Source organism: Arachis hypogaea, chromosome 3, assembly GCF_003086295.3.
Source record: "Arachis hypogaea cultivar Tifrunner chromosome 3, arahy.Tifrunner.gnm2.J5K5, whole genome shotgun sequence".
Classification (NCBI taxonomy): domain Eukaryota; kingdom Viridiplantae; phylum Streptophyta; class Magnoliopsida; order Fabales; family Fabaceae; genus Arachis; species Arachis hypogaea.
In genome coordinates, this window is record NC_092038.1 from 105,606,247 (window position 1) to 105,632,089 (window position 25,843).

The following is a 25,843-nucleotide window of genomic DNA, read 5'->3' on the forward strand; positions in this document are numbered from 1 at the left end:
AGTAAGGATACTAAAAACATGGGTTGCCTCCCATGAAGCGCTTCTTTAACGTCACTAGCTTGACGGTTGTCCCTTGTTAGGGTGGATTGTAGTGCTTGATGTCTTCTCTTCTTACTATGAAAACGTCCCCATTTGATTCCTTTATGACTTCCAAATGTTCCATAGAAAGAACTTTCCTGATTGTGAACACTTGAGGGAGCTGGGAAGGAATGGTTTTGAGGCCAGGTGGGATTGGCAGATAATGACTTGATATCACTTCATCTCCCGGAGAGAAACCTTCAGTGGGAATTTTCTTGTTTCTCCACCCTCTTGGCACTTTCTTTACAATTCTTCCTTCTCTCTTAAGGACTTCTTCATTGACTCTTATGCCAGGAGGTTCCTTCTTATCTGTTTCTTTTAATTCTTGTGGCTTTAACTCTTGCAATTCTTGTTTGCCTTCCAAGGACTGTTTAGAGTTTCAGTTGCTGGATTGCTTTCCTCCAAACAGAGATGGCTACTATCATCCTTAGGCTTTTCAGATTCTAGTTCAGGCTCAGATGCAGGTTTGAAAACATGGAAAATGAGCTGTTCATCATGTATTCTCAAAATTAGCTCTCCTTGTTCTACATCTATGAGTGCTCTAGCAGTGGCTAGAAATGGCCTTCCAGAATGATAGGGTGTAAGTAGCTTTCCTCCATGTCCAAAATGACAAAGTCTGTGGGGAAGAAATAATTTCCCACTTTCACCAGCACATTCTCAACTACCCCTTCAGCTTGCTTTGAGTTTTATCAGCCAGTTGTATGATTACATCAGTGGATCTTACCTCATTCAGTTGTAGCCTCTTCATAAGAGTCAGAGGCATCACATTTATGCTAGCTCCTAGATCACAGAATCCCCTGTCAATTTTTGTTTCCCCTATGATGCAGGGGATATGAAAACTTCCTGGGTCTGTTTTCTTAGAGACTATGTCCTTCTTGATGAGTGCACTGCATTCTTTGTTCATGATTACAGTTTGTCCTCCCTTCAAAACTCTTTTCTTGCTCAGCAATTCCTTCAAATACTTGATATGTGTAGGCATCTGCTGGAGGATCTCAAGAAAGGGAATATTGATATGGAGAGACTTAAATGTCTCTAGGAACCTTGAATATGTTTTCCCTTTTTCACCTCCTCCTAACCTCTGAGGAAATGGTGCTTTTGGTTGGTATGTTTCCAGCGTGCCTTCCTTTTGCTTTTCCTTGGCTTGCTCAGTTTCACTTTCCTGCTTAGCTTCTTCCACACCTTCTTTCAAGATTTCTGACTCCTTTTCTGAGGGTCTGATTCCTTCTTCTTCTGAGACTTCCTTCAATATGGTGATGGCCTTGCATTCTTCCCATCTCACTCCCTTTTGTTCCCCCTTAGGATTCTTTTTTGTGTCACTAGGGAATACTGCAGTTGACTTGGGAGCCTGTTGAGATAGTTCTCCTACTCGAGCCTCCATCCACTTGAGTTTTTCGCCATGGTTCCTTAAGGTCGATCTCACATCATCCCTAAAGCTTTTCAACTCACTTATGTCCTGGCCCATGTTTACTAACCTTCCTTCTATCCTGTTTAATTGATCTTGAAATTGTTGGTTTGGATTAGGTTGGGCAGGTTGATTATTTTGGCCATGATATGGTGGTTGGGAGTAAGTGTTTTGTGTGGTTTGGTATGATCTTTGGTTGGAGTTTTGGTATGTGGAATTGTTATGTTGGTTGTGGTTGTAAGGTTTGTGGTTTTGTGGTTGGCTTTGCTGGTTTCCCCACCCAAAATTTGGGTGGTTTTTCCATCCTGGGTTGTAAGTGTTGGAATGTGGATCATATGATTGCCTTTGTTGGTTTCCCACATAGTTGGCCTCTTCCCAATCATTTCCTTCAGTGCTTACTTCCTCTTGATCTTGTGTGTGTATTGCAACCACTTGCTTTGTGTCCAATTTCCTGGTGAGCTCTGCTAGTTGCTTGGCAAACACCTTGTTTTGTGCTAGAATTGTATCAACATGGTTCAGCTCCATGACTCCCTTAGTGTTGTGCCTCTCTGAAGCATAGTAGTACTCATTCTCAGCCACTGTCTCAATCACTTCAATGGCTTCTTCCACAGTCTTTTTCCTGTTCAATGAACCTCCTGATGAATGGTCTACAGCCTTCCTTGATTCATAAGAAAGTCCATCATAGAAAATATGCAATTGCACCCAGTCAGGAAACATGTTTGGTGGGCATTTCCTTGTCAACTCTTTGAACCTCTCCCATGCCTCGTAGAGCGTCTCACCATCTTGTTGTCTAAAAGTCTGAACCTCAGATCGAAGCCTATTGACCTTTTGTGGGGGGTAGAAACGTGCCAGAAACTTGCTCTCCACCTCATCCCAGGTTGTTAGGCTGTCCCTTGGGAATGATTCCAGCCACTTGGCTGCCTTGTCCCTAAGTGAAAATGGGAACAAGAGCAGTTTATAGGCATCTTCCTGGACTCCATTGGACTTCACTGTGTCACAAATTCTCAGGAATTTGGTGAGATGTTGATTTGGATCTTCATTAGCACTCCCACCAAATGAACAATGATTCTCCACCAATGATATGAGTTGTGGTTTGAGTTCAAAATTGTTGGCCTGAATGGGTGGTTTCTGAATGCTACTACCACAATTCCCAGAGGTTGGGTTTATGTATGAACCAAGAACCCTCCTCTCAGGAATGGCATTGTTTCCATCAACCCTCTCATGGTTGTGAACTTCTCTATCCATGTTGAGATCTAGAGCTTCCTCAAATTGTCCTCAGATTCTCCTTCAGATTCTTCTTCTCCCAGTACCCTCTTCCTTCTTGCTTCCCTTCTAAGTCTATGAAGGGTCCTCTCTGGTTCGGTATATGGCGGAGTTGATGCCTCTCCTCTCCTACCTGTCATACAAGAACACACCACAAGCAACAAACAAGTGGAATACTCTTGGTTAATGGAAGAGTATGGTTAGAGCAGTTGAGGAATTAATTCAAATAGTTAGTGGGTCAGTGAGTTAGTTGCTTGAATTTAAAGGCATAAAGAAAGAAAGCAAATAACAGAATGCAGAAATTAAAATCAACAAGTAACTGAATTAACAAAACAATAAAAATGCTCAATCTAGTTAACTCCCAATTTGAGAATTGTCAATCGAAAACCAATCCCCGGCAAGGGCGCCATAAACTTGATACTAGCATAACCTTGATGCTATGATTTTAGGAAATTGCACAATCGGCAAAATTCCTTCCGGCAAGTGCACCGGTTATCGTCAAGTAAAAACTCACAATAGAGTGAGGTCGAATCCCACAAGGATTGGTTGAATGAGCAATTCGGATTAGAAGTTTGTTCTAGTTGAGCGGAATCAAGATTTAGATGAGAATTGCGGAATATTAAATTGCATGAATTAAAGAGCGAGAAATTAAAGTGCTGAAATTAAAAGGGATGGGGGTGATTGCATGAATTGAAATTGCAGAATGTAAATAGAAAGTGTAGATCAGAATGGGGAGTTCATTGGGTGTTAGGAGATATTGAGATCTCCGAATCAAAACATTTTTATCTCTTCCTCAACCAATGCATTCATTGAATTTTGCTTGGCAATCTTATATGATTGGATCCCAATCCCTTGGCTCACCAATTCTCTCTAAAAACAAACAAATTCCCAATCCCTTGGTTTAAATGTTCATAAGAAGAGATGATGCTTGATCACTGATTATACCACACAGTTTCATGGACCACAATTTGGTAGGATTACATGTCACAATATCCATCCAAACCCCAATCCAATTCACTGTTTGAAAGCTTCTCTAGCATGAATCCTCCATTCCTTTCCCAAGGTTCCGAAGGATTCCAATTATGGGTAATTTCTTTCCCAAGACAACTACCCAATGGAATTAGATCGAGAAGCTTTCTAACAAAATTCAAGAGAAAAGATTGAAGAAGAAGATAAAACTATTATTGATTCATTGAATTACAATAGAGCTCCCTAACCCAATGAAAGGGGTTTAGTGATTCATAGCTCTGAATTCAATTACAAAATATGAAAAGTTCTAAAATGTCCAAAGTGCTAACTAACTTCAATTCTATCCTATTTATACACTTTCTAAATTGAGCTTCTGTTGTGTTTCTTGGGCTTTGAGGCCTTTCCTTGATTTCCTTTTGCCTTGGGTTTATGGTCCATAATCTTGATGAGGCTGTGATCCAATTCTGCAACATTCATTGAGCAAACTTAGTGATAAACAAGTAATGACACAAGGCTCAACAAATTGAAGTTCCAGACTCATCAATTCTTCAAGCCCAATCCCATAAACCATGATATTCAATTGGGTTTCATACCATATTATGTTTAAGTTAATATTTGTGTTCAAATGCTAACTTAAACCTCAATATATTTGGCCCAAAAACCCTTTTGAAAAGTGGCGTTTAAGTTGAAGTTTAAGTTTCAGTTTAAGGTTAAACTGAAACTTAAACGTGGAATTGGAAGAAAGCAACCCAGGAGAGTAATTAATCGAACACGTTTAAGCTTCAGTTTAAGGTTAAACTGAAGCTTAAACGTGGAAATGAAGATTGCAACCCTGGAGGCAATTCTTGGTCGAACACGTTTAAGCTCCAGTTTGAGGTCAAACTGGAGCTTAAACGTGGAAATGAGAAGGCAACCCTGGAGGAGCTTAAAACGCCGAACACGTTTAACCTCCAGTTTGAGGTCAAACTGGAGGTTAAACGTGGGAATGAAGAAGGTAGCCCAGGAGTGTAAATGTCGAACACGTTTAAGCTCCAGTTTGAGGTCAAACTGGAGCTTAAACGTGGAAATGGCTCCCTGGTGCACAAAATAGCTCGAACACGTTTAACCTCCAGTTTGAGGTCAAACTGGAGGTTAAACGTGGGAATACTTCCTTGGTGCCATTCCCATTCTGGCGTTTAACCTTCAGTTTGAGGTTAAACTGGAGGTTAAACGCCAGTTCCTCTTTTCTCAGCTTTCATGATTCTGGCGTTTAACCTTCAGTTTAACCTTAAACTGAAGGTTAAACGCCACTTTCAGCATTTGGTGCATTCCTTATTCTGGCGTTTAACTTCCAGTTTAAGGTTAAACTGGAGGTTAAACGCCACTTTCAACATTATATGGCACATGTGATCTTCAAGCTTCCTTTATTGATTTTGTTGCCTCCTTGCCTAGCCTCTTCTTCCCTGAAATCATCCACACAATTGCATCAAAGTCTTGCAAAATTTCATGAGAATTCTTCCATTCATAGCATTCAAGTAATATAACTAAAAACTCATGGAATTTGCATCAAAATTACACTGTTTGGATGATTCCTTACTTTGTTGTTCATTTAACCATTCTTGGTTACTTTAAGCTCAAGAAAATGCATAAAACAACTAAAACTAACAGAAAAATGCTAGTGAAACTAGCCTAAGATGCCTTGGCATCACAACACCAAACTTAATACTTGCTTGTCCCTAAGCAAGTCCTGAGTTAATTGAGAGGAAAGTGTGAAACAAAAAGCAATTACATTGGCTATATTAGCAAGCATTTGAAGTTCATCAGAAGGGTTTTATGCAGAAAGTTGCAGCATCACTTTTTCATTCTTATCAGGTAGAATTATCACTTTTTCATTGCATCCATCAAACACTGCTATGGCCTCTTGTTATTCTTATGTCTTTGGCACATTTTCCTTTTTTTGTTTTTCTTTTTCCTAGAGCTCCTTTGCTCCTTGTTTGCTCAGTGTCATGTGTTGCATAAGCCTTTGGCATTTTCTTTTTCTTATCATTGCATTACACATATCCACTACAGGCATTTTAGTTCACATTTCTTCTTGAGACATTGGTGCCCAGCACCTCTTTGTGTAACTAAATGTTTTGTATTTAGGTTGCTCTTGATAATGGACTTTTGGTTGATAATCCCGGGTTAGTTAACCCAAGTTACCAAGTGTTGAAACACTCCTCAGAACCTATTCATCCAAGCATATCCTTAATACATAAACACCACAGGCATTTGTCTCAGAAGTTCAAACCATTGGTGCCTAGCTTATTTTCTCAATTTTTTTGCTTTTTGGTTGCCCTTTTTCAGAGGCTTTTTCTTCTTTTTTTTCTTTCTTTTTCATGGCCAAAGACATTTATTCATCAAGATCCATAGACAGTTTTCAATTTCTACACAAAAATGATAATTCTACATTCTATTTCTAGTGATCTGACTAACAATCAAGCATGCATACCACCACTTAATTCTACTTGATTTGTCACTAATTGAGCCAAGTTACTTTTGTTCAAACTTTTCTTTTATTTTTGGAAAGAGAACAAGCATGGCAAGCATTTGTTTAAGAAGGTGAAGTTATATCCAAACATCTAGGCATTCACTTTATTCAAAGCAGTAAACAAACAAACATACAAATTGACTTAAAATGAAAGAAAGCTCATAAAGACAATTCACAAACTATTATTTGATTATTAAGGGACAAGACCACCTCTCATTTGTTGCTTGGTTCTTTTTGATTCTTGGGGTCCTGCTTCTTCTTGCTTCTTACCTCTTTTTGACCACTTGTACTTCCTTTATCTTTTCTCGTGAGCTTTGTCCAGAATCCAGCCTTTTTCATTGTTTCTTCCACCCCTTTTTCCAGGATCATCGCCTTGTTTATTTCTCCTTCTTTTCTCCCTTTGAAATACTCATCAAAAGATGGGAATGCTGGGTCCATCTTGTGTAGATGTTCCCCTATGTAGTTAAGCTTGATTTGAGAACTGATGTTGTAATCAGCTTGGACTGAGTGTCTTGCATTCTGCAAAGTGGTGGCTTCTTTGATTGCAAAGATACTGGCATCTTGGTGTTGGCATATGTGGCTGAGGGATTCCTGTAATTGTAAGTTCTGTTCTCTTTGCAGATCTAGGAATCTTGATTCAAAGTTCCTTTGCATATCCATTATTTTGAGGTGAAAGTCCTCTTGCCTCTCTTGAGACCTCATGTATTGTTGAGACATTCCTTCCATGATTTCCTGCATTCTGCTCATATCCATGGGGTCTCTGGGAACTTGTTGCCTTCTTTCTGGACTTCTTTGCTCTTCTTGCTCTTCTTCTCCTTGTTGCTCTGCTTCTTGCTCCTCTTCTGCTTGTTGCCCTTCTTCATTTCTTCTTTTTATATGTCTTGGGGGAGTTGGGCTAAGAGTCATTCTGTGAGCAGTTATGGCCATTCCAGGATATAGCCAATTAGGTCTTTCATCTTCAAGTCGTACTTGAGCTTGGATGCATAGTCTGATGATGGTGCTAGGGAAGTGGAGCCAAGAGTCAGGGTCACTTTTCTCACTAAACTCTTGTATCTGTTCAGCAATGAGTTTATGAACTTTGATCTCCCCTCCCACCATAATGCAATATAGCAAGATGGCTCTTTTAGGGACTATTTCTGAAGAGTTTGCAGTGGGTAGGATGGATCTCCTAACTATTGCATACCACCCTTTAGCTTCAGGTGTTAGGTCTCCCCTTCTCAAGACTCTTGGAGCCCCCTTTGTTTTTCTCACCCATTCAGCTCTGATGGCGCAAAGGTCTTCAGCAATAGTCGAATAGTCAGGTTCTCCTACCATCCTTTCCTCATAACTTGCTTGGCTGAAACGTATGTTTTTCAAGCCAAGAGCTTTCATGATTGCCTTAGGGCTGAAGTCAACTTCCACCCCTCTCACATAGCTTTTGTATGTAGGTTCCATGGTTGTATCCTCCCTTACTGCATTTGCATAAAACTCCTTCACCAGGTTGATGTTGATTTTAGTGATTGGCTTAGTCAGGAGCTCCCACTTCCTCTTTTTGATCTTCTCCCAAATACTTGGGAACTCATCCTTTTCAAGGTCAAAGGGAACCTCAGCTAGTACCCTTTTACGTCTCATCCATTCGGCTTGAATCTCATGGAAAACTGATTTGTATTTCCATGCATCAAATTCCCTTTCCTCCTCCATGGGTTGCTTGTCTTTTCTTCTTTTGTGGCTAGATGAGGCTGCCATTGGTTCTTTAGTTTTGGAGAGTAACAAGCTAAGGTTGACAAGGTGAAGTAAGAAAGTGTTGTTAGAAGTGTGGTGAGGTTGTTTTCGGCAATAGATAGTTATGCTATGATGAAAGGAAATGTGCAAGAAGGAGATTTGGTGGTGTGGAGCTCGTTCCCCAATTGCTTCTTTTTAGTGCAAGCAAGTGAAAAATGGACGGCTAGGGAAATTTGTGAAGGATGGCTTGATGGTAAATATATGAATTAGGGAAAAAGGACGAATTGCTTTTCACTTTCTTGGAAGTATTCTAGGTGCATTAGGTTGTACATGTAGCTATCTTTTCATGCAAAACTTCTTTTTCCCATTTGTTAGTTTCAAAGATTTTTGAACTTCCTTTTTGACCAAGCACCGTGCCTCCCCCTTTGTCTTTTTCCTCCATTATTATCCTTCCTTTTGTACCTGCACAAACAAACAAATTTGCTATCATTTCTTTCGGTCATGTGAATGAGGAATAGCATTTGCACATGTTTTTCATTCTTTTTGAATTGTAGATCAATGATTAACTTTATGAGCTTATAGCCGTGACTTTTTATATGTATGCACACTTATTATTGGACACCAAACTTAGTGTTTGGTAATGTCTCCTGATGACATGAAATCCATGTTGGTTGTCCTTAATGAATGTGCATAATTCTAGTAAATCATAGTCATTTTGGCTCTTTGATCCTAAACAATTTTACTACCTAAAGTAATTGAAATCAAAGTATTAAAACATGCAAATGGTGTACTTGTCATGAATTTCTAAATCCAGAGGAACTTCTTGCTTTTCATTAACTGTGTTCAAAGAGGAACACCAAACTTAATGTTTGGTTATGCACCTTAAATGAAAGATTGAATACAATTTGATAAGATTTGGGGATGCCTTCAGGCACACCAAACTCAGAGACCAATTGTATTTTATATGCAATGTTTAGTGCACCTTATCAACAGTTGTCCTGAGGATTCAAGTTCATGCATAAGAGACCATGCTTTATTAGATGTAGAGTAAAGCAATAAGAGTAAGGATACTAAAAACATGGGTTGCCTCCCATGAAGCGCTTCTTTAACGTCACTAGCTTGACGGTTGTCCCTTGTTAGGGTGGATTGTAGTGCTTGATGTCTTCTCTTCTTACTATGAAAACATCCCCATTTGATTCCTTTATGACTTCCAAATGTTCCATAGAAAGAACTTTCCTGATTGTGAACACTTGAGGGAGCTGGGAAGGAATGGTTTTGAGGCCAGGTGGGATTGGCAGATAATGACTTGATATCACTTCATCTCCCGGAGAGAAACCTTCAGTGGGAATTTTCTTGTTTCTCCACCCTCTTGGCACTTTCTTTACAATTCTTCCTTCTCTCTTGAGGACTTCTTCATTGACTCTTATGCCAGGAGGTTCCTTCTTATCTGTTTCTTTTAATTCTTGTGGCTTTAACTCTTGCAATTCTTGTTTGCCTTCCAAGGACTGTTTTAGAGTTTCAGTTGCTGGATTGCTTTCCTCCAAACAGAGATGGCTACTATCATCCTTAGGCTTTTCAGATTCTAGTTCAGGCTCAGATGCAGGTTTGAAAACATGGAAAATGAGCTGTTCATCATGTATTCTCAAAATTAGCTCTCCTTGTTCTACATCTATGAGCGCTCTAGCAGTGGCTAGAAATGGCCTTCCCAGAATGATAGGGTGTAAGTAGCTTTCCTCCATGTCCAAAATGACAAAGTCTGTGGGGAAGAAATAATTTCCCACTTTCACCAGCACATTCTCAACTACCCCTTCAGCTTGCTTTTGAGTTTTATCAGCCAGTTGTATGATTACATCAGTGGATCTTACCTCATTCAGTTGTAGCCTCTTCATAAGAGTCAGAGGCATCACATTTATGCTAGCTCCTAGATCACAGAATCCCCTGTCAATTTTTGTTTCCCCTATGATGCAGGGGATATGAAAACTTCCTGGGTCTGTTTTCTTAGAGACTATGTCCTTCTTGATGAGTGCACTGCATTCTTTGTTCATGATTACAGTTTGTCCTCCCTTCAAAACTCTTTTCTTGCTCAGCAATTCCTTCAAATACTTGATATGTGTAGGCATCTGCTGGAGGATCTCAAGAAAGGGAATATTGATATGGAGAGACTTAAATGTCTCTAGGAACCTTGAATATGTTTTCCCTTTTTCACCTCCTCCTAACCTCTGAGGAAATGGTGCTTTTGGTTGGTATGTTTCCAGCGTGCCTTCCTTTTGCTTTTCCTTGGCTTGCTCAGTTTCACTTTCCTGCTTAGCTTCTTCCACACCTTCTTTCAAGATTTCTAACTCCTTTTCTGAGGGTCTGATTCCTTCTTCTTCTGAGACTTCCTTCAATATGGTGATGGCCTTGCATTCTTCCCATCTCACTCCCTTTTGTTCCCCCTTAGGATTCTTTTCTGTGTCACTAGGGAATACTGCAGTTGACTTGGGAGCCTGTTGAGATAGTTCTCCTACTCGAGCCTCCATCCACTTGAGTTTTTCGCCATGGTTCCTTAAGGTCGATCTCACATCATCCCTAAAGCTTTTCAACTCACTTATGTCCTGGCCCATGTTTACTAACCTTCCTTCTATCCTGTTTAATTGATCTTGAAATTGTTGGTTTGGATTAGGTTGGGCAGGTTGATTATTTTGGCCATGATATGGTGGTTGGGAGTAAGTGTTTTGTGTGGTTTGGTATGATCTTTGGTTGGAGTTTTGGTATGTGGAATTGTTATGTTGGTTGTGGTTGTAAGGTTTGTGGTTTTGTGGTTGGCTTTGCTGGTTTCCCCACCCAAAATTTGGGTGGTTTTTCCATCCTGGGTTGTAAGTGTTGGAATGTGGATCATATGATTGCCTTTGTTGGTTTCCCACATAGTTGGCCTCTTCCCAATCATTTCCTTCAGTGCTTACTTCCTCTTGATCTTGTGTGTGTATTGCAACCACTTGCTTTGTGTCCAATTTCCTGGTGAGCTCTGCTAGTTGCTTGGCAAACACCTTGTTTTGTGCTAGAATTGTATCAACATGGTTCAGCTCCATGACTCCCTTAGTGTTGTGCCTCTCTGAAGCATAGTAGTACTCATTCTCAGCCACTGTCTCAATCACTTCAATGGCTTCTTCCACAGTCTTTTTCCTGTTCAATGAACCTCCTGATGAATGGTCTACAGCCTTCCTTGATTCATAAGAAAGTCCATCATAGAAAATATGCAATTGCACCCAGTCAGGAAACATGTTTGGTGGGCATTTCCTTGTCAACTCTTTGAACCTCTCCCATGCCTCGTAGAGCGTCTCACCATCTTGTTGTCTAAAAGTCTGAACCTCAGATCGAAGCCTATTGACCTTTTGTGGGGGGTAGAAACGTGCCAAAAACTTGCTCTCCACCTCATCCCAGGTTGTTAGGCTGTCCCTTGGGAATGATTCCAGCCACTTGGCTGCCTTGTCCCTAAGTGAAAATGGGAACAAGAGCAGTTTATAGGCATCTTCCTGGACTCCATTGGACTTCACTGTGTCACAAATTCTCAGGAATTTGGTGAGATGTTGATTTGGATCTTCATTAGCACTCCCACCAAATGAACAATGATTCTCCACCAATGATATGAGCTGTGGTTTGAGTTCAAAATTGTTGGCCTGAATGGGTGGTTTCTGAATGCTACTACCACAATTCCCAGAGGTTGGGTTTATGTATGAACCAAGAACCCTCCTCTCAGGAATGGCATTGTTTCCATCAACCCTCTCATGGTTGTGAACTTCTCTATCCATGTTGAGATCTAGAGCTTCCTCAAAATTGTCCTCAGATTCTCCTTCAGATTCTTCTTCTCCCAGTACCCTCTTCCTTCTTGCTTCCCTTCTAAGTCTATGAAGGGTCCTCTCTGGTTCGGTATATGGCGGAGTTGATGCCTCTCCTCTCCTACCTGTCATACAAGAACACACCACAAGCAACAAACAAGTGGAATACTCTTGGTTAATGGAAGAGTATGGTTAGAGCAGTTGAGGAATTAATTCAAATAGTTAGTGGGTCAGTGAGTTAGTTGCTTGAATTTAAAGGCATAAAGAAAGAAAGCAAATAACAGAGTGCAGAAATTAAAATCAACAAGTAACTGAATTAACAAAACAATAAAAATGCTCAATCTAGTTAACTCCCAATTTGAGAATTGTCAATCGAAAACCAATCCCCGGCAACGGCGCCATAAACTTGATACTAGCATAACCTTGTTGCTTCCTTGCCTAGCCTCTTCTTCCCTGAAATCATCCACACAATTGCATCAAAGTCTTGCAAAATTTCATGAGAATTCTTCCATTCATAGCATTCAAGTAATATAACTAAAAACTCATGGAATTTGCATCAAAATTACACTGTTTGGATGATTCCTTACTTTGTTGTTCATTTAACCATTCTTGGTTACTTTAAGCTCAAGAAAATGCATAAAACAACTAAAACTAACAGAAAAATGCTAGTGAAACTAGCCTAAGATGCCTTGGCATCAATAATTAGTCATTATTTTTATTTAGTTAACCCTCAACGAATGAAGGAAAGTCAAATTAAAAGTCAACCTCTATTCATAAGTCCTAATCCTCTCCCTTGGGAAGGATTAGAGTTAGTGACTAACAAGCCAACCAACAATGAACCAATTACAATTGAACTCTTGAGTATTCCAACTCAAGGTTCTCCTTTTAATCAACTCCCAATCAAGTTGGAAAACTACTCCATCATCATAAATGTGGACTTCACAAAATCAATGGGGAAAATAAAAAGAGACAAAATAAACAATAATGAAAGAGATTAATTAAAAGTAAAAATAGTTTTGTATTAATAAACTCTGAAAATAATCCAATATCAACTCTGGACAAATTAAGAATATGGAAGAGTAAATGAAAAGTAAATAACAAACTATAATGACCAGTTCCGGAGGTAGACTATTCTCAAAAGCCAAAGCCAAAAAATCTTCAAATCCTAAATTATGGATGTCAAAAGAGATACCTAGGGGAGGAGTAAAATCAGATCTAAAAACTAGAAATTATGCGGAATGAATTCTTCTCCTTGTCTCTACATGTTTCCTGGCTCTAATCTGTGTTTCTGGGCCGAAAACTGGGTTGAAACGCGGCCCAGAATCTATGCTAGCGACTTCTGTAATTCTGCAGATCGCGCACGTCACATGGTGCATGAAATTGTGATCTCTAGTAATGGCATTCAACCTGGTATGCATGTTTATAACTCAGCACTTTCTTCACAACTTCGCACAACTAACCAGCAAGTGCACTGGGTCGTCCAAGTAATAAACCTTACGTGAGTAAGGGTCGATCCCACGGAGATTGTTGGTATGAAGCAAGCTATGGTCATCTTATAAATCTTAGTTAGGCGGATAATATATGGTTATGGAGTTTTCGAATAATAGTAATAAATAAACAGAAAATAAAGATAGAAATACTTATGTAGATCATCGATGGGAATTTCAGATAGGCGTATGAAGATGTTGTGCTCCTTCTGAATCTCTGCTTTCCTACTACCCTCATCCAATCCTTCTTACTCCTTTCCATGGCAAGCTGTATGTAGGGTGTCACCGTTGTCAATGGCTACATCCCATCCTCTCAGTGAAAAAGGTCCAAATGCTCTATCACAGCACGGCTAATCATCTGTCGGTTCTCGATCATGCCGGAATAGAATCCATTGATTCTTTTGCGTTTGTCATCACGCCCAACAATCGCGAGTTTGAAGCTCGTCACAGTCATTCAATCCCTGAATCCTACTCGGAATACCACAGACAAGGTTTAGACTTTTCGGACTCTCATGAATGCTGCCATCAATTCTAACTTATACCACGAAGATTCTGATTAAGGAATCTAAGAGATATGCATTCGGTCTAAGGTAGAACGAAAGTAGTTGTCAGTCACGCGTTCATAGGTGAGAATGATGATGAGTGTCACAGATCATCACATTCATCATGTTGAAGTGCAACGAATATCTTAGAACAGGAATAAACTAAATTGAATAGAAAATAGTAGTAATTGCATTAAAACTCGAGGTACAGCAGATCTCCACACCTTTAATCTATGGTGTGCAGAAACTCCACCGTTGAAAATACATAAGTCATGAAGGTCCAGGCATGGCTGAATGGCCAGCCCCCCAATTGTGATCAAAATACCGAATGGTCAAAAGACTAGACAATCCAAGACTCCTAGTACAATAGTAAAATGTTCTATTTATACTAGACTAGCTACATGGGTTTACAGAAGTAAGTAATTGATGCAGAAGTCCACTTCTTGGGTCCACTTGGTGTGTGCTTGGGCTGAGCTTGAGCTTTACACGTGCAGAGGCTTCTTTTGGAGTTGAACGCAAAGTTGTAACATGTTTTTGGCGTTCAACTCTGGTTCGTGACGTGTTTCTGGCGTTTGACTCTAGAATGCAGCATGGAACTGGCGTTGAGCGCCAGTTTACGTCTTCTAATCACGAATAAAGTATAAACTATTATATATGGCTGGAAAGCTCTAGATGTCTACTTTCCAACGCCGTTGAGAGCGCTCCATTTGGAGTTCTGTAGCTCTAGAAAATCCATTTCGAGTGCAGGAAGGTCAGAATCCAACAGCATCAGCAGTCCTTTGTCAGCCTTCTATCAGAGTTTTGCTCAGGTCCCTCAATTTAAGCCAGAAATTACCTGAAATCACAGAAAACACACACAAACTCATAGTAAAGTCCAGAAATGTGAATTTAGCATAAAAACTAATGAAAACATCACTAAAAGTAGCTAGATCTTACTAAAAACTACCTAAAAACAATGCCAAAAAGCATATAAATTATCCGCTCATCACAACACCAAACTTAAATTGTTGCTTGTCCCCAAGCAACTAAAAATCAATTAGGATAAAAAGAAGAGAATATACTATAAAGCTCAGAATATCAATGAATATTAATTCTAATTAGATGAGCGGGACTTGAAGCTTTTTGCTTCTGAACAGTTTTGGCATCTCACTTTATCCTTTGAGGTTTAGAATGATTGGCATCTCTAGGAACTTAGAATTTTAGATAGTGTTATTGATTCTCCTAGTTAAGTTTGTTGATTCTGAAAAACAAAGTGCTTAAGGCTACAAAGTGGTAAAATGTGGTAATCAAAGATTCAATTGGAATTTTCAATTGTTTTTCTGCTTAAGGCTAGTAATGTGGTAAAATGTAGAACAAATGGGATTAAAAACGCCTCAAAGTGGTTAACAAAGGTAATAAAAAGGGTAGGCTTATTTGGGGTAAGTGAGCTAAACAAGCAATGGCCTCAATCATATGCATGCACATAACACATTAACATTGAACATATAGGTAGATTTGAGACAAGATCTGAGACCAAGGCAGAGAAAGGTAGGTTGCCTGCAATTTGCACGTGTCCCATAGCATTCCGAATGTGTCTTGGTAGATTTAGAGGCTGGTCTGTGAGGATGCACCATAGTAGAACGGCCATGTCTACAGTGAAGGAAGACTCATGAGTGCTCAGAAAGACGTAATGGGACATAATCTGTGCCCATATGTGAGCCTCCAAGGTGAGTGCAGAAGCCGATATTCCCTTAGGACGAGAACGATGGTATCCAAAAATCCATCTGCTGCCAGGTTGTGTGATAACTCTGAGAACAGCGTCCCAGTCAAATTTGTATGTCTGGTGCTTGAGTACGGCTTCTTGAAATGCGTCCAGTCCTTCTGGAGCAAGGGGAGATCTAAGACTCGCTGAATGGCCTCTTCTGTAATGGGGACTTGCTTCTGACGAACATAAACAAACTGCAGGGTCGGCAGGTAGAAATTAGAGTAGAACTCAACTACCCATGAAAGATTAACCTGCCATGGCTATCTCTGTAGGAATCCCCAGTGTCTTTGTGCAATTCGTGACTCAACAAATTTGGCAATATGAGGCGGAAGGATAAGAAGGTGTTCGTTGTTGTAATTCTGAGCTTCCAGAATGGGGAACATCTGCTCACAGTAGTGATTGGGAAATCGTCCAGTGTCCTTTGCTGGGAATGCTTTCTCCTTTTCATCGACCTTTATAATCCTTTTAATTCTTTTTGTTGAGGGCTTAACTGCAGTTGAAGATGGCTCTGCCACTAATGCTCTTTTTGTTCCTCTCCTTGCTGTGGATTCGGAAGTAGCTTTCTCCTTGCCTTTCTTGGTGGCCATCCTGAAAGGGAACGAGTAAAGACATGAACGTTTCAAGGGTTATAGCAAGGAAAAGATTGGGAAAGGTGGTAATCAATGCACAGTAAGGAATAATGATGTTAACACATGGTCATGACTACATGTGAAAAATCAACAACGGAAATATAGCAAGTGCATATGATGACAGTTAAATACAAGGTGTTTATTGGCATGCCGGCAAGGGCATGAGTAGCATAGATCAAACATTCAATGTCCAAGTTAGATTACCACGTCTTCCAAACAAATAATATGCTTGTAATAACAATTATATAAAAATTAATAAAATAGAAAAAGGGTTTTGTGAAAAGCAAGAATTTAGAGTAGTAGATTAAAAGAGATCTAAAAATAGTACACAATGCTATATGGGCGTTTTCACAAACACATAGCATGCATGTTAAATAAGGTATGGAAAATATTAACTTGAACATGCAAGTAACCCTATAAAAATAATATATAACTATTAAACAAGTCCTAAACAATCCACAAGCAACATATAAAAATAATGACCCAAATAAATCTCCAACACCAATAAGGGGAAAAAGAAAGAAAAAGAAAACATGGATAGGGAAAGTAGAAGAGAAAGAAAAAGAAAACATGAAAATAAGAAGAAGAATGAAAAAGTAGGGAGGGAAGAAGAGAAGAAAAACCTTGATAATGGTGGTGAGAAAGAAGGAGTAGAAGGAAGGAAGAAGGGAGAAGGAAGAAGGGGGAAAAGTAAGATTGGGGTAAGAAAAGATAAGATAATCTGGTAGATTTGAATGGGTTGGGCGGCACAAGCGACGCGGACGCATGGGGCACGTAGTTGCGCGGAGAGCCCTTGAAGGAAATGACGCGGACGCGTCGGTCACGTGGACACGTGACATGATTTGTGCTTGTGGCGCGAGGGCAGCTTTGCGCTCACACAACTCTCTGTTTGAAACATGTTTTGCCAAATTTTAGGGTGATGCGGGCGTAGCAGGGCTTGTGCGGCTAGCACAGGTTCAGCCCAGCTCCAGCGCAACTCACTGCCATACACCCTGTTACGTCGAATTGCAGAGCCACGCGTTTGCGTGGTTGACGCGGACGCGTGGGGAGGCCATTTTACAAATGACGCGATTGCGTCATCCACGCGATCGCGTGGGTTAAATGGTGCCAGGGGAACGCCTCCAGCCACACTCCTGCGTAACTCTCTGTTTCTTTTCTTCAATGTTGCGAAGGCACTATGACGTGAGCGCGTTAACGATGCTGGCACGTCGCATGCCTTAACCCCCTTTTTTGTTTTTTTTTGTTTTTTTTATATATGCAATATGCAATATGCGAATGAGATGCAAAATATAGGCATTAGTACTGAGAAGAGTTATTAACGAAGGAAAGTAAGGAGAGGGGAAGGAACGGTCATACCATGGTGGGTTGTCTCCCACCCAGCACTTTGCTTTAACGTCCTTAAGTTTGACGCTCCACTAGCTCAGTCTCTGCTATGGGCGGATCTTCCAAGAGGAAGATCTCTAGTTCCTGGTTTTTCGCCATCTTTTCGCCATGGAATAACTTCAAGCAATGTCCATTGACTTTAATAAGTTCATAGCTTGAAGGATGGCTTAAGTGAAAGACTCCGTATAGTTCCACCCTCTCTACTCGATAGGGACCATCCCATCTGGATCTCAGCTTGCCTGGCATGAGCCGCATTCTGGAATTGTAAAGGAGGACTAAGTCCCCAGGTTGGAATTCTCTTCTCTTGATGTTCTTGTCATGCACAGCCTTCACTTTCTCTTTATACAGCCTGGAGTTTTCATAAGCTTCTAGGCGGAGGTTCTCTAATTCTTGAAGTTGCAACTTCCGTTCAGCTCCAGCTCTCTCATAGTCCATGTTGCATTCCTTTACTACCAGAAGGCTTTATGTTCCAACTCAACTGGGAGATGACACGCCTTTCCATAAACCAAGCGGAAAGGACTCATCCTAATCGGTGTCTTGTATGCTGTCCGATATGCCCAAAGTGCATCTTGGAGCCTGGTGCTCCCATCCTTTCTATGAGGCTTGACTATCTTTTGTAGTATGTGCTTCATCTCTCTATTAGACACCTCTACTTGCCCATTAGTCTGGGGGTGATAGGCTGTTGATACTTTATGAATTATCCCATGCCTCTTTAGTAAACCTGTTAGTCTCCTGTTACAAAAGTGAGTGCCTTGATCGCTCACGATTGCTCGTGGAGATCCAAAGCGACAAATGATATGGTTTTTAACAAAGGAAACAACAGTGTTAGCATCATCAGTACGAGTAGGAATTGCTTCCACCCATTTAGAAACATAATCTATAGCTAACAGTATATAAAGGTGGCCATTAGAATTTGGAAATGGACCCATGAAGTCAATGCCCCAAACATAAAAAATTTCACAGAAAAGCATAATTTGTTGAGGCATTTCATCCCTCTAGGATATATTACCAAATCTTTGGCATGGAGGACAAGATTTACAAAGGTCAGCAGCATCTTTAAAAAGAGTAGGCCACCAGAATCCACAGTCAAAAACTTTTTTAGCAGTTCGTTGAGGGCCAAAATGTCCTCCACTCTCAGATGAGTGGCAGGCCTCTAAAATGGACTAGATTCTGATTGAGGTACACACCGTCTAATTACCTGGTCAGCACCACACCTCCATAGATATGGCTCATCCCATACATAGTATTTGGATTCGCTTTTCAGCTTGTCTCTCTGATGCTTAGTGAAATCGGGAGGAAAATTGTGGCTAACTAGATAATTAGCTACGGGTGCATACCAAGGAACTACATCAGATACTGCCTGTAAGCTATCAAATGGGAAATTATCATTGATAGGAATGGAGTCATCTTTAATGTGCTCAAGGCGACTCAAGTGGTCAGCCACTAAATTTTGGTTACCACTCCTATCTTTAATTTTCAGATCAAATTCTTGCAGCAGTAGCATCCAACGTATTAGCCTTGGTTTAGACTCCTTAGCTAATAAATATTTTAGAGCTGCATGGTCTGAGTACACTACTATGTTAGTACCAAGTAAATAGGCTTAGAATTTATCCAGAGCAAAAACAATAGCTAGAAGCTCTTTTTCAGTAGTAGTGTAATTAGATTGAGCAACATCTAAAGTCTTAAATGCATAAGCAATTACAAAAGGGTCGTTACCTTCATGTTGAGCCAGTGCTACTCCTACTGCATGATTGGAGGGGTCACACATGATTTCAAATGGTTGGCTCCAGTCTGGTCCCCTCACAATCGGAGCTTGAGTTAGGGCGGTCTTCAGCTTATCAAACGCTTGTTTGCAATCCTCACTGAACTCGAACTCAATATCTTTCTACTGTAGTCTGGATAAGGGCAGTGCTACCTTACTGAAGTCCTTAATGAATCTCCTGTAAAAACCTGCATGGCCAAGGAATGAACGGACTTCCCTCACAGAGGAGGGGTAAGGTAAACTAGAAATAACATCCACCTTTGCTGGGTCTACAGAGATACCAGTATCAGAAACAACATGTCCTAGAACAATACCTTGTTTTAACATAAAATGACACTTTTCAAAATTTAAAACAAAGTTTAAACTAACACATCTGTCTAATACTCTAGATAAACTATCCAAGCAAAGGTTAAATAAATCACCATATACGCTAAAGTCATCCATAAAAACTTCCATACAGGTCTCAATGAGATCAGAGAAAAGACTCATCATACACCTTTGGAAAGTAGCTGGTGCATTGCATACGCCAAAGGGCATTCTTTTATAAGCATAAGTCCCAAAAGGACATGTAAAAGTAGTCTTTTCCTGATCTTCAGGAGCTATATGGATTTGAAAATAACCTGTATAACCATTTAGAAAGTAGTAATGAGATTTACCTGACAGGCGATCAAGCATCTGATCAATGAATGGCAAGGGATAATGATCCTTGCGAGTGGCTTGGTTGAGACGCCTGTAGTCAATGCATACTCTCCATGCGTTCTGCACTATGGTTGTCAGAAGTTCTCCTTGCTCATTATTCTGCCATATCCACCAAGCTCCATCCAATTGCTTTCTTATGCGTCCTCAATACACTAAGCAGTTTTTCTTCTTGTTGGGAAGTGAGCTCCCTTGCAATGATGACTGGAAACTTCTGCTTGTCCTCAAGGTATGCATACTTGAGGTGTGGAGGAAGGGGCTTTAATTTCATTTTCCGCTCATGGTTTGGCTCTGGATTATCTAGTGCTGGTGAAAATGGTAATGAATCTTCAGTATGTTCAGAGGGTGTCCCCACACTTGGGTCTTGCTCCATGTGATTCTCTTCCATGTCTTCCTGGTAAGTTGCTGCTATGATTTCGTCAATGATGTCACATTGGAATATGGAGTGATCTTCTGGGTGGGTGATTCATAGCTTCATCCATATTGAAGCTCATTATTCTGCCATCTACCTCAAAGGAATAGGTTCCCGAAAAGGCATCCAGCTTGAATTTCAAAGTCTTCAAAAACGGTCTTCCAAGCAAGATTGACAAAGGTCTTTCTGAGTTATTTTGGGGCATCTCCAGGATATAGAAGTCAATGGGAAACGTGAGCCCCTTAATGCTCACTAACACATCTTTAGAAATTCCAACCACTGTGATAATACTTTTATCTGCTAACACAAAACGAGCTTCCGACCTTTTTAAGGGAGGGAGCCTTAAAGCATTATATATAGACAATGGCATAGTACTCACGCATGCTCCTAAATCACACATACAGTCAGAAAATATCACACCTCCAATGGTACAGTTAACCATGCATGGGCCTGGGTCACTACATTTTTCAAGTATATTTCCCATTAAAGCAGATATAAAACTACCTAAAGGAATAGTTTCTAATTCATTAATTTTATCTTTATGTATGCACAATTCTTTTAGAAACTTTGCGTATTTAGGTATTTGCTGAATAACATCAAAAAGGGGAACAGTTACCTCAACCTTTTTGAATATCTCTACCATTTTGGGATCAAGTTCCATCTGCTTTCTGGGCTTCTTAGCAAGGTGTGGAAATGGAATAGGAATGTCGTCTTTTATAGCTTAAGCTTACTGGGGTTCTGCATTCCTTGGTTGAGCTGCTTCTGCTTCAGCCATGCCTTGTGCTTCATCATCTTCTTCAACATCCTCTACCTCAACCGTGTCCGCAGCTGGGGCGTGTTCTGGCGGGCTTGGTTCCTCAGAATTCCTCTCTTGCAGTGTGGTTCCAGATCTTAGGGTAATGGTATTGATGCCACCCTTGGGGTTGGGTAATGGTTGAGAGGGGAGTCCACTAGAACTCGAAGACTAGTTGTTAGAGTTATTTAGTGATCCAATCTGTGAGACAAGGGCTTGCAAGGTAGAGTTCAGACCATTCAGAGTAGAAGTAACATTGTTTTCCATGGCCTACTGTCTCCGATAAATAGATTGTAGTAACTCATCATTAGAAGATGAAAAGGGATAAGTGATCTGAGGGGTCTGCTGAGATGCTTGAGGCTGCCTTAGATGAGGTGCTCTGTAGGCCTGATTCTGATTCTGCTGCCTGAAGTTGTTATTGTTATTCCACCTCTAGCTTCCATTGTTATCTCTGCCTCCTCTATTATGATTGTCCCTCCAACCTTGGTTAGAATTATCTCTCCAACCTTGGTTGGGGTTATCCTGCCATCCATGGTTGTAGCTGCCACCTTGATTGTACCCTTGATTGGGGCGGTCATAGAAGTTATGAGTGGTTGCCACAGTGTTGTCTTCCTATTGGAGTTGCGGATATTCATCAGTATAATGACTGTAATTGGCACAGATTCCGCATACTCTTTGTGGAACCAACTGTTGCCTTTGCTATGGTGGAGAAGGCTGAGCTTGCTGAGCTTGTTGTTGACTCAATTGCATCTGCTTCAGTAAGTTGGTCATTTCACATAAGCTCTGAGTTAAAGCAGCAGTCTCTTTGCTAGAGGATACCTCTGCAATAGCTCTTGACCGACTTTGTTTCTACCTGTGATTCCTAGTAGATTCAGCTAAGTCGCTGATCAATTGCAATGCCTCATCAGTAGTCTTGTACTTTTTTATAGACCCATTACTAGCACCTTCCAATGTGGTCTTATCTTGAGACTTCATGCCCTGTGTAAAGTAGCTGAGCAACACTATCTTGTCAATCATATGGTGGGGACATGCTTCCAGAAGATTATTGAAGCGCTCCCAATATTCGTAGAGAGTCTCAGATTCGTCCTGAACGATCATGGAAATGTCTTTCCTCAGTTTATCGGTAACCTCAGCTGGAAAGAATTTCTCCAAAACTTCTCTTCTAAGCGTATCCCAGTTTGAAACAATTGCTCCGAGTTGAGTGTAGTACCACTCTCTTGCTTTTCCCTCAAGAGAGAATGGGAAGGCTTTTAACAGAATAGAAGTTTCATCAGTACCATCACGCTTAACAGTAGAACAAGCTGTCTGAAAATTCCTAAGGTGCTTGATAAGCTCTTGAGCAGGTAAGCCATGAAACTTGGGCATCAAGTTGAGTAGTGCAGTCTTTATTTCAAAATCCACAGCCACCGCTGGGTGGTGCGCCTGGTACGGCTGCAGTGTAAAATCAGGGGCTCCAGCCTCCTGGATAGTGACTCTCCTTGTAACACCCTACCATACAGAGTCTTATGCTTAAGTCATAATTCAGAGATAGCAAGTTATTACGACCTCTAAAATAAAAATTAGTACGTATAGTAGTATGAATGATTGATTATAACTAGGAGCCTTTGTAGAAAAAATGGGTAAACAAAAATCGCAACTCGAAAGCGCAACACTCCGATCGATAACATAACGAACAAGGATAACCAACGCGTGATTATATATATACAAAGGAGTGTCAAAAACAGGAATATTAAGACTCAAAATCCGGCTGCAAAGATAACCGGTCCGAGCATAGCAATATATACATATGATAAAAATAAGGAAAACCCCAAAGGAAACCCAAAGGGACACAAATACATAAAACCTAATCTCCAAAAATCTCCCATAAGAGGAGTCATCACAGTTGTATTATTTAATGGAGACAAAAGTATCTAAGCAAAACATATAAACCAAAACATAGCCCCGAGAACAAAGGATCTTCGCAATTATAGAAGTCTCCAGCATGCCTCAGCGGGAAACCTCACGTCCTGCATCTGAAAACCACAAAATCCGCATGGGTGAGAACCAGAGGTCCCCCAGCATGGTAACAGCTTCCACATATATAATACATAATAATGGAGGAAAGCCAAAGGCAATCCTAGAACTTCCTCCACATAATATCAAGGCTTATAAACAGGCTAAACCATAAAGGGCATCTGACTAAAGATTCTTCAGTCTAACTAATACTTTCCTTTCCAATTCCTTCAGACCTCCCAACCACCAGCAGGAGTATAATGTAGCAAACACAGTTATTTCAAGCAAGAAATAAACAATTAGGAACAAGTAAGGCATTTAGACAATTAGCAAGTAATATGTAATCAAATAGGCAATCTCAAACAATTCATATAGTATGCATATGATGAATGCCTGTCACTAGTGGCTGATGATATCATCTTGTCGGTTATAGAGCCAACCCGACAAGTCCTGGTCGCTAACCATTGGACTGTCCCTCTGTCACGCATCCCCAACTCGAGTTATACTCGTTATAAACTTGATCATAATCATGATCTATATCCATCACCCTCACTGGTGAATATTTACGGGGGCGAGCTCATCCGGGTCTTTCACAGTGCCCGGCCATACTTACGACATAGGGTCAATAGAGTATCAAGTCTCAACCTGAAGCACGTGGTGGCTAGCCACTACTACTACCGAGGGAAACTCGTATCTCAGATAGTGGAAGTGCAAATCACAATTATCAATAATTCAGCATAAACATGCATGAATTCTCATCCATGGATCAACATCCATATCAGCCATCCGGCTCACGGTTCAGTCCAGAACCAGCCAATATTCATATCATACACAGCCATTCCGGCTCACGGTTAAATCCATAACCAGCCGCTTCATTAACAATTACAGCCTTTCGGCCCATGGCATAACAAGCACTTCCACCACTATCCTCCGCATCTCACATAATCATCTTTGATCCTCATTGATCATTCATTTTTCCCTTGCTTCACTCGGAAGTTACCACATTCACTAGCCCTTTTCTAATAGCTAGGCATATCATAATGATTTAAGATATAAGTGGTGAGATCGGAGGCTTAGAAGTATGAAATTTGGCTTTTAAAACTCAAAAATCAACTTTGGGATGAAAACAGGTCCACGTGTACGCGCACTCCACGCGCACGCGTGGCTGGCCTCAAAAACTCATTGACGCGTAAGCATCATGCACGCTAACGCGTGGATTGAAAAATAGCCAAACGACGCGCACGCGCCAACCACGCGTACGCGTGGGTACTCTCGTCCCCCAGGCACAAAGCTAGCACAATTTTCGCACAACTCTCTGGAAAATGGCTGGGCATTGGGTGCAGCACATCGGCGCACCCGCGCACATCACGCGCACGCGTGGATGGCGCTTTCGAGAAGAACGGCGCGTACGCGCCAAGTGCGCCTACGCGCGGGGGGGTCATTCTGCTAAGAATTTTTCTAAGTTAAAAGCTGCAGAATTCACAATTTCAACCCCCAATCTTCCGACGGACATAACTTCCTCATTTTAAATCGTTTTTCACCCGTTCTTCGAACGGCAGGGACATCCCGGATCCAATTTCATTTCTAAATAGATTTGGTACAAAACAGTGATTCATAGTCCAAGTTATGTGCCGTCAAAATATGCCCAAAAACCATGTTTTTCATACAAAACCACAACATGCCATTTTCAAAACAAGCCATATTCAACTCTTTTCAAAATCAATCAAAACATGCCATTTTCATCCCTTTTCTTTAAAATCAATCAAAATATATCAATTTCAACATCAAGCCTCCTCAACTCACACATTGACACTTTACCACAATTTATCAAAATCACTATCTCATCATTTTAACACACTTTACCCAAGTGGCTCAAACTCAAACATATTGACATATCATATACTCTTCCTCATGCCAATTCTCAACAACACCAATTCCAATAAATCATCATTGTACACAATCAATATCATACTCACCATCAACATGGTTCAACCCACAATTCAACCATAACCAATCATCAAGCATATATCACAACATGCATATTTCTCATACATCATACCACCAAGGCATCAATAATCATCATCACATATATGACCACATCATATATCTCAATCATTCAACAACATCAACCATTCAATGCCTATCTTAGGGCCTCTAGCCTAAGTATTTTCTACCACATTACATATTAGATACGGGAAACCGAAACCATACCTTAGCCGATTTTCCAAGCTCAACTGGAGCACTTCCAAATCACTTATCCACAAACTCTCAAGGCCTCAACACTTCCAAGAACAGATTTTTCACCACCAAATCCCTTTTTCAAGCTTTTCAAAATCACCACTCAAGCTCTAATATTCACATATACACAACCTAAGCCACAATCATCATACCCATACACAACATCTCAATACCCAAACATCATAGAACAACAAATTACACTAGGGTTGAGAATCTTACCACACCCAAGGTCCAAGGAGACAAGATTAACCTTCTTCTTCAAGAGAGTTGGGTCCTATAACATCAAAGAGCCCAAAATCTCAACATTTTTGCTCATAAAACTCGAAAACAAGGCTGGAATTTCGAAGAGCAAAACGTGGCTTACCTCAAGATTAACTGTATGGGTTTTGTAGAGCTCTCCGCAGTGAACGCGTGGCTGCAAACGGAGC

The 25,843-nt window shown here is 40.6% G+C and overlaps 2 non-coding genes across 2 annotated transcripts; both read left to right on the plus strand.

Annotated features, from left to right (window-relative positions):
* Positions 1-2,195: 2,195 nt before the first annotated feature.
* LOC112792947 (small nucleolar RNA R71) lies at positions 2,196-2,299 on the plus strand. The gene has a single exon (XR_003197663.1). It is a non-coding gene; the product is annotated as a small nucleolar RNA R71 (small nucleolar RNA).
* Positions 2,300-11,180: 8,881 nt separating this feature from the next.
* Positions 11,181-11,284, plus strand: LOC112792948 (small nucleolar RNA R71). The gene has a single exon (XR_003197664.1). It is a non-coding gene; the product is annotated as a small nucleolar RNA R71 (small nucleolar RNA).
* The last annotated feature ends 14,559 nt before the right edge of the window (positions 11,285-25,843 follow it).